General features: G+C 35.5%; 1 non-coding gene across 1 annotated transcript; it reads left to right on the top strand.

The window, feature by feature from the left end:
* The first annotated feature begins 16,619 nt into the window (after positions 1–16,619).
* Positions 16,620–16,724, top strand: LOC127487437 (U6 spliceosomal RNA). Its single transcript, XR_007914235.2, has one exon. It is a non-coding gene; the product is annotated as a U6 spliceosomal RNA (small nuclear RNA).
* The last annotated feature ends 396 nt before the right edge of the window (positions 16,725–17,120 follow it).

The raw sequence follows: 17,120 nt of genomic DNA, 5'->3' as shown, positions 1-17,120 counted from the left end.
GACATCAATACCTCATTCATTGTGTTCTTTCCACAGTATTGTTCATGGCATGCACATTTACTCACATTCTTTCACTTAGTGCTTATATTCACATGACTCCAGCCCTGATTTCATTCTCAAATACCACTTCACTGCAAAGAGTGTTCCTGCTGTCCTATATAAAAAAATCACTATTTCCTGTGTCAGAATGAATCTGTTAGACCTCAGACCTGCTCGTATATTCTCTTCTATATCATTGAAACTGAAAGTTTCCAAACTGTACTTCTCATTCTTGTTTTTAAAGATTTATTTATTTATTTGAAAGGAAGAGTCACACACAGAGAGAGAGGCAGAGAAAGAGAGAGAGAGATATCTTCCATCTGCTGGTTCACTCCCCAAATGGCCAGGAGGCAGGAGCCTCTTCCTGGTCTCCCACATGGGTGCAGGAGCCCAAGGACTTGGGCCATCTTCTGCTGCTTTCCCAGGTCACAGCAGAGAGCTGGATCTGAAGTGGAGCAGCCGGAACTTGAACCAGTGTCCATATGGGATGCCAGCATTGCAGGTGACTGCTTTATCTGCTATGCCACAGTGCCAGCCCCTGGACTTCTCACCTTTCATTGCCAGCTAGTTTCCTGGATTTTTTTTACAGGAAAGAGATAGTAACTAATGCCCCTGGAGGGTGGGAAGACAGCACAGTCAATCCGCTACTGATGGCTCCTTCTATGTCAGCAAGAAGCACAGCAGCATCAGTAAGCTCCAGCTCACCGAAGCAGAAGGATTTTTAAATTAATTTTTAGTTTTAAATAGCCTATTTTAATATGCATTATAGTCAAAGGCTTAACAGTTCTACCAAATAGAGTCCAAAAAATTAACAATAAAGATCATAGCCCAGCAGGAAAACAGGCAATGGCTATAAACCATAATCAAAATGATGTTCAACATCATTCACATAAATTTTAACATAGTCACAAAATCATTAATATTACAGTAGTACATAATTCCTTTCAATTTGTCTGACAAATATTTAAAACAAAGTTTCACCAAGCACTGCATTTGCTACCAAATAGATGTACATCAGTATTTCCTTTTTTTTTTTTTTTTTTTTTTTTAATTTTAGCTCCCACACGCAAGGGAAAACATGTAGTCTTTCTGTGTCTGGTTTATTTCATTTCAAATGATAATCTCTAGTTTCAACCATTTTGCTGCAAATTATAGAATTTTATTCTTTTTTATAGCAGGATATATTCAGTGTGTGTGTGTGTGTGTGTGTGTGTGTGTGTATACATATATAGCCCCCACATTTTCTCTATTCTTTCACCTGATGATAGATGCCTTGATTCAATCCATATTTTGGCTATTGTGAGTAGTGTTGCACACAATGTTTACAGCAGACACACTGTGATCTCCCATAGGCATGTGCCTTCAGTAGCATTGGTGACAGCAGCTCCAGAGCATTGGCAGCACTAGCTAACAGCTCCAGTAATTACAGTAGCGACGCACTGCTACAATATCTCAGCAGCATCTTTAGTAAGGACTTCCCACTATTAACACAGAAACAATAGCAGCTGCCTTTTCACAGGGTAGCATTCTTTTTTTCTTTTTTGTATTTTCATCTGATGACAACTTCAGTTCCTTTCTCACTGTATCTTAAGATATATCTTTAAATATATCTTTTTCTTTTTGCACTCCAGCATGGGATTGGTAGGAGCTTCCTGGTCCATAGTTAAGATAGTGTTGTCATTTAGGTCCTGCAGTTTTTGTAAAGGTTTAGCATAGGTTGCATGTTTTATCACCCCCTATTTGAAATATCAGTGTGATTTGTATTTTCCTGATCATGGACTCCCTGTTTTTCTTTTTAGAAGAAGATGAGTAATTGTCTTACAAATGCCTTCTTACTAACAGAAACTCCTGGGTTCTTGATGCACACAAAATCCCCTAAACACAAAATATATCATGTAGATGTTCTTATGACAAGTTAGCTCATGTGGTCCAAACATGACAAGTGGGATATAACTGGAAGTGATGTGTACAGCTTGTACTTCATCTCACTAAGGGATATTCTTTCTTACATGCTTTCTAGCAGCTGGCAAACAGAGATGACTGGAGTGACCATGGTCATGGTAGAATTTTTCTCATCCATCCTGGATTTCCCAACTCTGGAGTATTTGTTTTAAAGAAAACAAATACCTACCTTACTTATGCTATTATATTTGGGAGGGTTCCTGTGGCTAAATAATATGAGATTGCATCTTGAGGTGTTAATTTACATGAGTATTAAATGGTATTGTATAAATAGCATTTTATTATGGTTAGGTATTCTAATTTATAAAGCAACCTTATTATGGGAGAATGAAATATTTGCTAAATAGTCACTTGCAATTACTTGTTGTAAATATCAAATGCCAGAGTGCAAGTTTGGTGCAGCAGTTAAGATACTACATGGGATGCCCACATCCCATATCAGAATGTCTGCATTTGGGTCCCAGATGCACTCCCAGTTTCATCTTCCTGCTAATGTACACCCTGGGAGGCAGCAGTGAGAGCTCAAGTAGTTGGGTTCCTGTTACCCATGTTGGAAAACTTGGATGGAGTTTGCAGATCCTGGCTTTGACATGGCCCAGACACAGCCTTTACTGGGCATTGGGGGAGTGACCCTGCTGATGGGAGAGCTCTCTGTCTGCCTCTGTTATCTGATTCCTCTCTGTGTCTCTCTGCAGCTGTTAGAAAAAAAAAAGATCAAGGCAATGCTATTGGTTAAATAAAATAAGAAAGGAGAACAAATAAAATCCATATTTTATAGAGCTTGTATTGACAAAGGAACCAGAAACCTTCTCTTGAGAACTTGTGCTTGATCTTGTTATTGTTGTGTTTGTTTAACCCCTACATCGATCATCAGGCACTTAAATCTGCACCAGCTGGAAGTGGTGTGTAAGAAGCATGTTATTTCAAAAGTGGTACTGCAGTCTGACAATTGCAGCCATCTTGATTGTGATTGCCAGCTTGCCCTTGAGGTGACCATGGCAGTTATCCCAAATTCTATGAGATGAACAAGTTCATTAAGGTCATTTACTGAATGGTTACTTCTGGGCATGGAAGTCTGGGATATCTGTCTGATACCTGAAATATCTCTTATGTCATATTTCAAATGTTAATATTCCTTGGAAAAGTCCAAGTACATTCTAATTAGCCACAGATCACTTTCGTCTAACTTAGCATATAAGTTCTCTTTCTCCTACCTCCTAGATCCTCTCATCTTACTGACACAAATTCATGTTTTTGTCTCCCCCTCAGAATAATGCTCTTTGTTATCTTGGATTTGTCCACCTCTTTCTTCAGTTTATTGAGATGTTCTACTTTGAGTAGTGCTTGTGTTTTTCAAATCACCAAGCATGGTAACATTTATGAGGGAACCTCAAAAAATTTGTAGAAGTGGAATTAAAAGATAAATTTATTTGGGGACAAAAATCTATGCTTAGTTTTTATAAAATCTATACTTAGTTTTTATAAAATATTCCCCTTTTATGAACTTTTGAAGACCCCTTATATCTGTATATTTAAAAATGCTTTTGTGACAATACAAATACACATTTGAATTCCATTTTCCCTGACATGTTTTAAGTGCCCATGAACAGCATTCATTCATATATGCTCTTTAAATATGAAGATCAAAAATGTAGTACCAGAAAGAAAAATTGAAGTAATTAAATGAACAAACTCAGAAATGGATATACTATACAAAATTTCCACCCATCAGGCTGTTACCACTGATATACTACAATGGAGCCTTACCATTCTGGTCATTTAATTATTTCCTTTTCCAAAAGGACTTACTCTTAAGTTATTGGTTTTACATAATTATCAAAATTATAAGAAAGAAAAAGAAATTGGCAGACGTTTGCACTAGCAGTTAAAATGCTACTTAGGATACCCATATCTCATACTGTTGTATATGGGTTTGAATATGAGCTTTGGCTTGTGATTCTACCTTCCACTGATGCAGATCCTGGGAGGCAGCAGGTGATAACTCATAGTGGCCGCATCCCTGCCATTGACAAGAGACAAGGATTGAGTTCCTGACCCTCAGCTTTGGCCTGGGCTAACCTCAGCTATTGTGGGTATTTGGGGAGTGAATCAGTGCATGGCCACTCTCTCTTTCCTTCCCCAACTCGCCCCCCCCATTTCTTTTTGTCTTTTTTTGCCTTCCAAAATTTAACAATATATATTAGTAACATATTAGTAATATGTATTTTTAGAATACAAAATCTTGGGGGTGGCATTGTGGCATAGCAGGTTAAGCCATTGCCTGCAATGTTGGCATCCCATATGGGTGCTTGTTCAAGTCCCAGCTGCTCCACTTCCAAAACCCAGCTCTCTGATGGTGGCCTGAGAAAGCAGGGGAAGATGGTTCAAGTGCCTGGGCCCCTACAACCACGTGGGATACCCAGAAGAAACTCTTGGCTCCTGGCTTCAGCCTGGCCTGGCCGTGGCCATTGCAGGGACTGAATCAGTGGATGGAAGAGTCTCTCTCTCTCTTTCTCTGCCCCACCTGCCGACTTGCAAATACATGAATAAACCTTTAAAGCTTTAAGAATAAATAAAATTTTTAAAAAGGCAAAATCTTGGGGTTAACATTTTGGTGCAGCTGATTAAACCACTGCTTACAAGATCAGAATTTCATACTAGAGTGCTGGTTTCAGTCCCAGCTGCTTGGTTTCTAATTCAGTTCCCTGCTTAGGTACATGGGAAACGAGTGAGTGACAGCCCAAGGATTTGGACCTATGCCACCCACATGAGAGACCCAGATGGAGTTCTGGCCTTCTGACTTCAACCCGGTCCAGCATCAGCTATTGTGGCTATTTGGGGAGTGAACTAGTAGATGGAAGATTCTCTCACTCTCACTTTCACTGTCACTTTCTCTGTGTGTGTGTTTGTGTGCATGAGTTTCAAATAAATTTTTTGGAAAAAAACTTTTTAAATAAAGTTTATTTATTTACTTGAAAGGTAGAGACAGAGAGAGAGGAGAAAGAGAAACTTTCCTTTTGCTGGTTCACTCCCCAAATGGCCCCTGTGGTTGGAGCTGGGCTGGTCCACAGCCAGGAGCAGGAGCTTATTCCATGTCTCCCACATGGGTGCAGGCACCCAAGCACTTCTACCGTCTTCCGCTGCTTTCCTAGGCACATTAGCAGGGAGGTGGATAGGAAGTAAAGCAGCTGGGTCTCGAGCTGGCACCCATATGGGCTACCAGTACTGCAGAGGAGGCTTAATCTTGTATGCCACAGTGCCAGCCCCAAGAGACAAAATTTTATGAGCAGTTAAAGAAAAATAACTAATGCTATGTAAGGGATGCCTCCTAATATTAACAACTGAGTTCTCACTGGAACACTGGAAGCAATGACACCAGAAAGGATCATCACACTACTTACAGTAACAAAAGACAAAAAAATTAAATGAGAATATTATACCCAGCAAAATTTAGCCTCCATAAATGAAGGCAATTCACCTTCATTTCATTATCTGAATTTTATTATTTCAAATATATCCTTGATATATATTTTAAATATTTTTGAAATATTATATCAAAGATATCCTCAGATACCAAAAATTGATAAAATTGTTGCCCACAAATCTTCCTTACTGGAAATACTGGAGGAAGTTCTACAGCCTTAAAGTAGGTAAAACCAATGATCTGGATCCATATAAAAAAGTCACAATGAAAGCTGGTAAAAACAGTTTAGGAGGTAATTACAAACTACTGTTTACTTGCATATTATTTTCATTTTTTCTCAACCAACATAAAAATTTTTGCATGAAACAATATATCTACAAATTAGACCTACAACATAATCTAATATTCTTGGCAATATAGTACACAAAGTAGATGAATGGGAGGAATGCTGTATTGGAATCATGAAGATACTAATTGACAAAAAAGATTCATAGAAATGAAGAAAACAGAAGGGGTTAATAAGAAGATAAGACAATCAACTTCTAAAAATACATATATTTACTCTAGTTTCTTCTATCATTTAAATAAAAGTAATAATATTATGTAGTGTAATAATTATAATAACATATTTTGGGGTTTTCAATAAATATAGACATGATGTGTATAATAACAATATGAGTAAATAAGGTGAAGAAAAAATGGAGCTGAGTAAGGGCAGAAAAGCAGCATGAATCTGACAGAAAATGTAATAGTTTAAGTTGTATACAGCAAGCCTCAGAACTACCACCTAGGAAATAATTCAATCATATATACTAAAATAATAAAGGAAGAGTAGAAGTGCAGAAAGATAGTCAACTTACAGAAACCAAAAATAAAAGAGCAAAAATACAACCCTAATAGTAAGCTTTCATGTATTCAAAAATCCATCCAAAATGTGCTGATATTATCAGTTAGGTATAAATAAAAATGCAATACAATAAAAGATACAAGTAGCTTAAAAACAACAGGATTCAAAAAATACAGTAAAAATGATGGAGTGTCAACACTATCAGATAAGACAGATTTTCAAATTTAAAATTGCTAAGAATGGACAGCTTAAAATTATAGTATTATATAATAATAATATAAATAATAATATTATATATTATATGATATAATAATATACTATAATAATATATGCTATATATTATATATGTTATATATTATATATAATATATTATATTGTGTATATTATATATTATATCATACAATATAAATAATATTATTATATTATTAATTAATTATTGATTTTAAAATTATATATTAGAGCCGGCGCCGCGGCTCACTAGGCTAATCCTCCACCTTGTGGCACCGGCACTCCGGGTTCTAGTCCCAGTCTGGGCGCCGGATTCTGTCCCAGTTGCCCCTCTTCCAGGCCAGCTCTCTGCTGTGGCCCGGGAGTGCAGTGGAGGATGGCCCAAGTCCTTGGGCCCTGCACCCCATGGGAGACCAGGATAAATACCTGGCTCCTGCCATTGGATCAGCGCGGTGCGCAGGCCGCAGCGCGCTGGCCGTGGCGGCCATTGGAGGGTGAGCCAAAGGCAAAGGAAGACCTTTCTTTCTGTCTCTCTCTCTCACTGTCCACTCTGCCTGTCAAAAACAAATTAATAAATAAAAATAAAAAAAGAATTCAGAAAAATTATATATTAGAAATAAAGTATATAAATAATTATTTTTTTCAATTTTCCATAACTCCTTGTTTTGGTAGTTCATATTTTAGCTATCTTTGAGTTTTCTGTAGTTACTTCTTTTTAAAAAAGATTTATTAATTGAAAGGCAGAGTTACAGTGAGAGAGAGGGAGGAAGAGACAGAGAAGTCTTCCATCCAGTGGTTCACTCCCAAAAACGGTTGCAACAGCTGGGTCTGGACCATGTCCAAGCCAGGATCCAGGAGCTTCTTCTGGGTATCCCATGAGTGTGCAGGGGCCCAGGTACTTGGGCTGTCTTCTGCTGCATTCCCAGGGACATTAGCGGGGAGCAGGATCATAAGTGGAGCAGCAGAGATTCAAACCCATCTGTATATGGGCTGCCGACACTGCAGGCAGAGGCTTAACCATCTATGCGACAACGCCAACCCTGTGGTTACTTCTTGTAACACAAATTTTTCATGGATTCTCAAATTTATCCTTATCATAATTTTAATATAAAAATTCTAATTTTATTTTCTATAGTTCTGTGTTTTATAAGTATTGCATGTAATTAAAAAAATGAAACCAATAAAACTTTAAACAATGTAAGTGCAGGGGACACAGATTACCTGAATATTGTCAAAATTTACTAGATTCAGACTATAAATATTACCCCAGGGAAGGACAGTATCTCCACTGAAATTTTGATTGATGCATCACAGTTTAAAGTAGAATTTCTTAGCACTTGATATATATCAAAACTATTTATGAAGGAAGCGACTTTATGAAAAATACTTCCAATTAGTTCTAATACCATTGAGAAAGATATTAGATGAGAGTGATATTGACAATGGTACTGAAACAAAAACCTCATTTGCAATTTTAATGTACAATGCCTTTGACACACAAAAAGATTGACTTTCATGTAGAAAATTTACATTAGGCCTAGGACAAAGCTGCCATTTAGTAAATGATGGGTTTTATTTTTATTGATAGTGTTATCACTCTCATTATCATCATCAACAAAATTAGTATCATCCTTATAACATCATTCTAACATATCACTTAAAATATGGAATATTTACTGCTCCAAGAATATAATCTATAAATTTACAATATTATATACTATATTACCATAAAAATATCTAGAGTAAACATATATCCATTAGGTTCATTAGGTGTATGTTTTGTTGAATCTTCTTTTTTTTTTAAACTTTTATTTAATGAACATAAATTTCCAAAGTACAGCTTATGGATTACAATGGCTTCCCCCCATAACGTCCCTCCCACCCGCAACCCTCCCCTTTCCCACTCCCTCTCCCCTTCCATTCACATCAAGATTCATTTTCTTTTCTCTTTATATACAGAAGATCAGTTTAACATACATTAAGTAAAGATTTCAACAGTTTGCTCCCACACAGAAACATAAAGTGAAAAATACTGTTTGAGTACTAGTTATAGCATTAAATCTCAATGTACAGCACACTAAGGACAAAGATCCTACATTAGGAGTAACTGCACAATGACTCCTGTTGTTGACTTAACAAATTGACACTCTTGTTTATGGCATCAGTAATCAACTTAGGCTCTTGTCATGAGCTGCCAAGGCTATGGAAGCCCCCTGAGTTCACCAACTCTGATCATATTTAGACAAGGCCATGGTCAAAGTGGAAGTTCTCTCCTGCCTTCAGAGAAAGGTACCTCCTTCTTTGATGACCCATTCTTTCCACTGGGATCTCACTCGCGGAGATCTTTCATTTAGGTGTTTTTTTTTTTTTTTTTTTTTTTTTTTTTTTTTTTTCCCCAAGAGTGTCTTGGCTTTCCATGCCTGAAATACTCTCATGTGTATTTCAGCCTGATCTGCATGCCTTAAGGTCTGATTCTGAGGCCAGAGTGCTGTTTAGGGCATCTGCCATTCTATGGCTCTGCTGTGTATCTCACTTCCCATGCTGGATCATTCTCTCCCTTTTTGATTCTATCAGCTAGTATTTGCAGACACTAGTCTTGTTTATGTGATCCCTTTGGTTCTTAGTCCTATCATTATGATCAATTGTGAACTGAAATTGATCACTGGGACTAGTGAGATGGCATTGGTACATGCCACCTTGATGGGATTGAATTGGAATCCCCTGGTATGTTTCTAACTCTACTGTTTGAGGTAAGTCGCATGTCCCGAATTGCACATCTCATCCCTCTCTTATTCCCATTTTTATATTTAACAGTGATCATTTTCAGTTAAGTTTCAGCACTTAAGAAGAATTGTGTATTGATTACAGTATTCAACCAAAAGTATTAAGTAGAATAAATAAAAAAAAATCTAAGAGGGATTACATATCAAGTTGCTCATCAACAGTCAGGGTGAGGGCTGACTCAAGTCACCGTTTCTCATAGTGTTCATTTCCCTTTAACAGGTTTCCTTTTTGCTGCTTAGTTAGTTGTCACCTATCAAGGAGAACAAGTGGTATTTGTCCCTTTGGGATTGGCTTATTTCACTCAGCATAACGTTTTTTTGTTTGTTTGTTTGTTTGTTTTGTTTGTTTTTTTTTGTTCTAGTACCATTGGTTGATCTCTGTAATTAACACATAATTATTCTTAGGTGTTTAAATTTAACTGAAAAGTGATCCCTGTTAGGAATTTGGAAAGCGTTATGCTGAATCTTTTTTTGATTTTTCTCCTTTTGCATATAGATAGATAGATAGATATTCCCCATATCTATCTATATATATATATATATACACATATATATACACACATATCCTAAGATCTGATAACACCAGCATTTTATTTTTCTCTTGAGTATTTTTAGTTTTCTAACTTTACCTGTATTCATACATTTGCTAGTTTCGATTGGTGGATGTTATCACACATTACATTCATGTTAGAGTTAGAATTCATTTGGGGATGGAACACATTAAAACACTCATATTTGAGGATGTGAAACCAGGAAATTTATAATGGTTGAATAAAATAAACAGATTTCTACTTATGGAATGTTATTATATGGAGGAAGACAACTCATTGTCACCTTTATGCATCACATACACAAATGACAAGGAAGATACAGTCAAGTTTCCTCTACTGTGTAGACATTAGTTATCTGAAGAAGGAATGGTGTCATCGTAATCTCCACAAGAATTAAGCTTTTTCCCCCCAGGAATGAATTTTGATTTTTATGGTCACTAGCACGATAATGGAATCTTCAAAACATAGGAACAGATGAGCTCATTCCAATTGTTGAATATTATGTTTTCCAAGAAATGCATTAGCATCCTCAAGCTTTCTCAGTTATTGTTGGGAATCAAATTTAGTAACTTATTACAGATACAAAGGCATAGATGAAAACTTGGATGATACATATGAATCACTATAAAATCTCTTTACTTTAGAATACTGGCTGATTTATAGTACATAGATATTTGAAATTGAAAACTTTTTGATTTTCAATAAATTAAGAAAGTATAATTATTTAAAAACTACTTTCTGCTCCTATTATAATAAAATTTAAGGAATTTAAGGAATAAAAATTACATAGTACTTATCCAAGTGTCTTGTTTCCTCTATGTTGTGAAATAATTAATAACATAATAAATGAATAAGTAAAATTGTAAGATATTTTTAATGTAGCAACATGGTTTCTAAGTCTAGATTCTAATCAATTCACTATATTTTACTTTTTTGTAAAGCCTTATTATTTGAGGGAAAGAGAGAGATCCTGCATCTACTAGTTCACTTCCCTAACACCTGCAGTAACCAGCTCAGGGTCAGGCTGAAGCTAGGAGCTAGGGACACCATCTGGTCCTCCAACGTGAATGGCAGAATTCCAAATATTTGGGCCATCGTCTCCTGCCTCCCAGGCACTTTAGCAAGAAGCTGGATTGGAAGTGGAGGCAAGACTCCACAGTCACTGTGATATGGTGTCCCAAGCAGCAGCTTAACCTGCTGCAACACAAAACCCGCCCCTCACTCAAGTTGCACAAATCCATGGTCCTAGATTTCTGGAGTCTATAAAGAGATTGATAATACCTACCTGAAATTAATAAATATATATACATAGGGTAAAATACAAGGCCATCAAACAGTTCACAAACAACCTGAAAAGTTGTCGGAATATTTGAAGCGACTGTCCTCAGAACTGAACATCAGAAAGTCCATTCCCATGACAACCAAAGAGAAGAGAAACAAATGCCATGACTTCTTGTCTGGACCAGTTTTTAGAATAATGTATAGAGAACAGGAATCAAAACACCCCCAATGACCTTGCATAGTTGAGGAGAGAAAGATCCAAATTAGAAAAAGTAGCTGGAAGGGTAGAATACTTGAAATGGAAGAGATAAATATAGAGACGTCCAGAGGGCTCTCCTACAGTCTTTAAAATGAACACTGAAATAGATGGAAACTTTACAGGGCTAAGAAAATAATTGTTACCAATTAATAGGAGAACCAGTTCATATAGAGCTGGGAAAAATTTACATTACCACCAGCCAGAGTCTTGAGACTTCATAATAAACAATTTCGGGTAGAAGCCTCAAAACTTAGAATAAACCGAAGCTAAGCTTATATTAAATGCATTCCAAAAACATCTGAGTAAAAGTTTAAAAACGAAGCCATGGAAGAATCGATCAAACATATCCAGGATAATAACCTAAATGTCAGAACAAAGTGAATTTTGGAGAATAAAATATATTTGTAATGATAACATAAAGAAATATGACATTGCAGTGTTTAACATTCAATCAAAAATTTCGAGGCAAGAAAACATAACTTAGATTTAAAAAAGTAGCAAACATAAGCAGGTCTAGAAGTGACATGAATAATCGGATAATGATTAAAATAGCTTTTATAGGGTTGGTTATTTAACATAGCAGCTAAGACAGCATTTCTGGTGCTGTCAAACCTTAGCACAGTGCCTGGGTCCAGTTTCTGGGCTCATGGGCCCATTGCCAGTTCCAACTTCCTGCGATCATGCACTCATAGAGCAAGCAGGTGATGGCTCTTGTAGATGGGTGCTTGCCATCCATCTGGGAGACCTGAATTAAATTTTGGCTCCTGGCCTTGACTAAGGTAGTTCTGGCCCTTGCTTGCATTTGGGGAGTGAACCAGCAAATGGGAGAGCTCTGTCTATCCCTGTCTCTGTCTCTTTCTTTGTCTCTCTGCCTTTCAAATAAAATAAATACAAATTTAAAACCAACTATTATAGATATGTTGCCCATGCTGAAGGATGTAGGGTAAAACATGGGCACGATGTTAATGGAAAGAAACGGGCACACTGACAAGGGCACAGTGCTAACAGAACAGAAAAAAAATGATCCAAATGGTTTATGTAGATATGAAAAGTATAAATTTTGAAATATATATATACTTCAAAGATAAATATATGTATTAATCTCATCTACTTTATTATAGCAAATATACATTAGGTATAAAAGATTTTTCTAATTGCTTAATCTCTTTAAATTCTGACAGTACAGTGCCAACAAGATAACAATGTCAAACTAAAATATCTGACAAAAAGCACATTTGATGACACAGAAAAAGATGGAAACAATGTAAGGGTTTTGTTTTTTGATTAAAATGTTTATTTTTATGCACTTGAAAGACAGAGAGAAAGATAAAGAGACAGTGAGAGTGAGAAGATAGATTGATTCCATCTGCTGGCTCATTCCCCAAATGCCTGCAAGAGTCAAAGTTGGGACAGGCTGAAGCCAGTAGCCTGGAAATCCATACAGGCCTCCTATGTAGGTGGCAGGGACCCAATTACTGGGACATAATCCATGGCCTCTCAGAATGCATTAACAGGAAGCTGGGTCAGAAGGAAGCACAGCAGCCATGAATCAAACTGACACTCTGCTATGGGATGCAGGCATTCTAAATGCACCTTAATCCAATGCTCCACAATGCTCTACATGTGAAGGGAATATATGTTTGATACTGATTATCATATGTTTGAGATCTATATTGTTCAAGTAAAATGACAACTAAAATGGCTATGATAGTGTTACATATAAGAAGTCATTAGGGAAGATAATGCAAAACTGAAGTATTTAATTGACAAAACAACAACTAAAAGTGGGTTGAGTGGGAAGAACAATAGGCAGAGGGAAAATACAGAAATCAGGCAGAAAAATAATGAATAGAAAAACAAATATGTTCATGATTGCATTCAATTTAAATTTTATAAAAGTTCAAATTTTGAGATTTTCAGATTTCATAAATCCAAGTTTGAAATTTTCAGACTACATATAAAAAGAATCTTAAGGATATATTCTAAACATTCTTAAATACTGGGATGCAGCCAGGTTCAAAGGAAAAACCAAAATCCTAGACGAAGTTTGTGTGGTCATATTAATATTAGAAAAAGGAAAATTCAGAACTATCTATATTATCAGAGATAAAGGGGGCATTTCAATAAATGAATGGATTAATTTATAAATCAAGCATTTCTACATAAGTGTAAGCAAATGTATAATGTAATGAAAGTTTGAAATGCATAAAATAAAAATTAGAAATCTCAAAGGAGAAATAGATAAATCCAAAATTATGGCTGCAGATTTAAACATGTTTTCTATAATTGTTAGAAGTAGACCAAAACTCAATGATTATTGCAAATACCCACAATAATATCCTAATTGATATAGAACATTCCATGAAAACACAGCAATATGTATATTCTTTTAAAATCTCATACCTTAACTGTATTGTGGACCATAGCATTCTATAACTTTAAAAGAATTAAAATAAGACGAGTGTGTTCTTTTACCAAAATAGACTTAAACTAGAAATGAGTAAAATGATCTGATATTTCTCCAAATATTTGAAAATTAACAATGTAATTGTCACAACTCATGAATCAAAAGAAAAATTATTAAAAATATGAAGTTAATTAAAGCTAATTGTGTCAACCTGTGATATGTGTCTATAAGAATGCTTAGATGTAAAGTTGTAGCATTAAATGTTTACATTTAAAATTAAAATGTTAATTCTATCATTTAAGTTTCTACCTCAAAAATAAGACAAGATTAAGCCAGTTAAATGGAAAGAAGAAATTAAGGGAAATGAAATTGATCAAACAGAAAATGACCAATAACATTTTAAGTCAAAAAAGGCTGCCTTTTTTCAGAAGGTCAAGGAAATTGTAGGCTCTATAGAATGAATTATTAAGAAAAACGAATTGATACAGATTTAGCAATATCAAAGCAAGAGGCAACAGTAATATAGATCCCAAATACATTGAAAAGGTTAGGAAATATTTTGTTTTATACCATTTAAATCAATATCTTAGTGAAATGGACAAATTTCTTGAAAAATAAAACCACAATGCTTGTTCTAGACAGTACAGATAACATGCTATATATTTGTTTAATATATATATATAAATTAAATATATATATTTATTTAAGAAACTAAATTTTTAAAAAAATATATCCATAAGTAAATCTCTAGTTCCAGATGACTTTATTGGTGAATTCTACCAAAATTTAAGGAAGAAATAATGCTGATTCTTTAATCCTCTTCACAAGATAGAAAAGATGGTATATTTCCCAAATATATCTTCTGAGTTCAGCTTTACTTTTGACCTAGCCCTATCATTACATTGAACATTATTTTCGGTATACCATTAGGGTTCTTTTGGTAACCAATCTGAAAATCTCAAACCCCTATTTGGAATTTATAACATTTAAATTTTATCTGAGGCCAGCACTGTGCCACAGCGGGTTAACGCCCTGGCCTGAAGCACCTGCACCCCATATGGGCGCCAGTTCTAGTTCCGGCTGCTCCTCTTCCGATCCAGCTCTCCTATGGCCTGGGAAAGCAGTGGGAGATGGCCCAAATCCTTGGGCCCCTGTACCCGTGTGGGAGACCCAGAAGAAGCTCCTGGCTCCTGGCTTCAGATTGGCGCAGCTCCAGCTGTTGCAGCCAATTGGGGAGTGAAACATTGGAAGGAAGACCTCTCTCTCTCTCTGCCTCTCCTCTCTCTGTGTAACTCTGACTTTCAAATAAATAAATAAATATTTTTTAAAAAATTTGATCCAATTACAAATATACTGTGAGCATAAATACAAAAGTGCATCAGAAAATTTTTGCAGAACATATAAAAGCTAATATTCATGATCGTGAATTCTATTATAGGAATACAAGTTTACCCTAACATTGAAAATCAATCAATGTAAGTAACCACATTAACAGAACAAAAAAAAAAAAAAAGGAAATGTAAATGGTTATGTCAAAGATAAGAAGATTGGGTATGATGCATACTGATGCACATTCATGATGAAAATCTCTCAGCATAGTAGGATTAGTCTGAAGGAGAGAATCAGTGAAACCTACAGGTAAAATTATCCTTGTAATGAGACAGTGAATGCTTTCTTCATCAAAGTAGAAATAAGGCAAGAAATTCCAAACAACTTCTAACACTGGACTGTATTTACAGTACGGTAAGATGAAATATATGTATCCATAGTAGGATGAAAAACTGAACTTTTCTTTGCTTATGACAAAATCATCAATATATAAAATACTAAATAATCTAACCAAAGTCCAAAAACTCATTAGTGAATTCAGCAAAGTTGTTGGACACAGTTTACAAAACTAACTGTATTTTTCATATTAGCAATAAGTAAGTGGAAATTGAAATTAAGAAATTAAAACATTTTAACATTTTAAGAACATATTGGAAATCTTTGTCAAATGAATTGATAGGAATTCTATACAATTTTGTGGCTTTTAAAATTTACTTTATATGAGCGAAGTTGAACATCTTTTCACTTGATTATTTTTTAATCTTTGCCTAATTTCCTGCTGAATTATGGTCTTAACTTTTTTTTTGTATTTTCTGGTGTTATTTTTATTTTTTTAACTTTTATTTAATGAATATAAATTTCCAAAGTACAGAATATTGATTACAATGGCTTCCCCCCCCCATAACGTCCCTCCAACCCGCAACCCTCCCCTTATCCACTCCCTCTCCCCTTCCATTCATATCAAGATTCATTTTCGATTCTCTTTATATACAGAAGATCAGTTTAGCATACATTAAGTAAAGATTTCAACAGTTTGCTCCCACACAGAAACATAAAGTGAAAAATACTGTTTGAGTACTAGTTATAGCATTAGATCTCAATGTACAGCACACTAAGGACAAAGATCCTACATGAGGAGTAAGTGCACAGTGACGCGGTGCCGGCACACCGGGTTCTAGTCCCGGTCAGGGCACCAGATTCTGTCCTGGTTGCCCCTCTTCCAGGCCAGCTCTCTGCTGTGGCCAGGGAGTGCAGTGGAGGATGGCCCAAGTCCTTGGTCTTAACTTTTTGTTTATTGGACTCTTTGTTTATTGGAGCATTAAGCCTTTGGCTATAATATAAATTAAAAATAACATCTCAAAAATGCTAAATATTGAGTTAAAAAACTTAGAAATAAATGTACCAAATTATGTGCATTTTCTATGCATCTGAAACTTTAAAAATGCTGCAGTGTAGCTGGTGAATAAATGGACAGTGTTCGTGAAGATTTAGTTAAGATGTCAATTCTACTGCTGCTATGGCAGCACATGTACTAAAATTGAAATGATACAGAGAAGATTAGCGTAGCCCTTAAGCAAGGATGACACACAAGTTCATGAAGCATTTCATATTCTTCCTGTGATAACTAATAGGGTACCAAAAATGTATAATATAGATGTGAAATTGACATTTTGCAAATAGATGTTTGTTTACAACCCTTGAGGAACAGTGTTTTTCTTCATACTATTTGTTGCGCTCTTTACTTAGTGAAAGATTAATCCTATGAGTATAAAGTAAACTGAAAGTAGATCATTGTAAAATTTAACAGAGCGAATAGGAGAGGAAGGAGGAAGAAAGGTGAGAGTGTGGATGAAAGAAAGAAAGAAAGGTGAGAGTAGGATGGGAAGAATCACTATGTTCCTAAATCTATATATATGAAATACATAAAATTTGTTTACCTTAAATAAAATAAAATATATAAAAAGATGTCAGTTCAACCTAGCTTTTATTATAAGTTAAATGCAATCCATA

The sequence above is a fragment of the Oryctolagus cuniculus genome, chromosome 11, assembly GCF_964237555.1.
Source record: "Oryctolagus cuniculus chromosome 11, mOryCun1.1, whole genome shotgun sequence".
NCBI classification, from domain to species: Eukaryota; Metazoa; Chordata; class Mammalia; order Lagomorpha; family Leporidae; genus Oryctolagus; species Oryctolagus cuniculus.
This window is presented reverse-complemented; position numbering and strand designations above follow the sequence as displayed.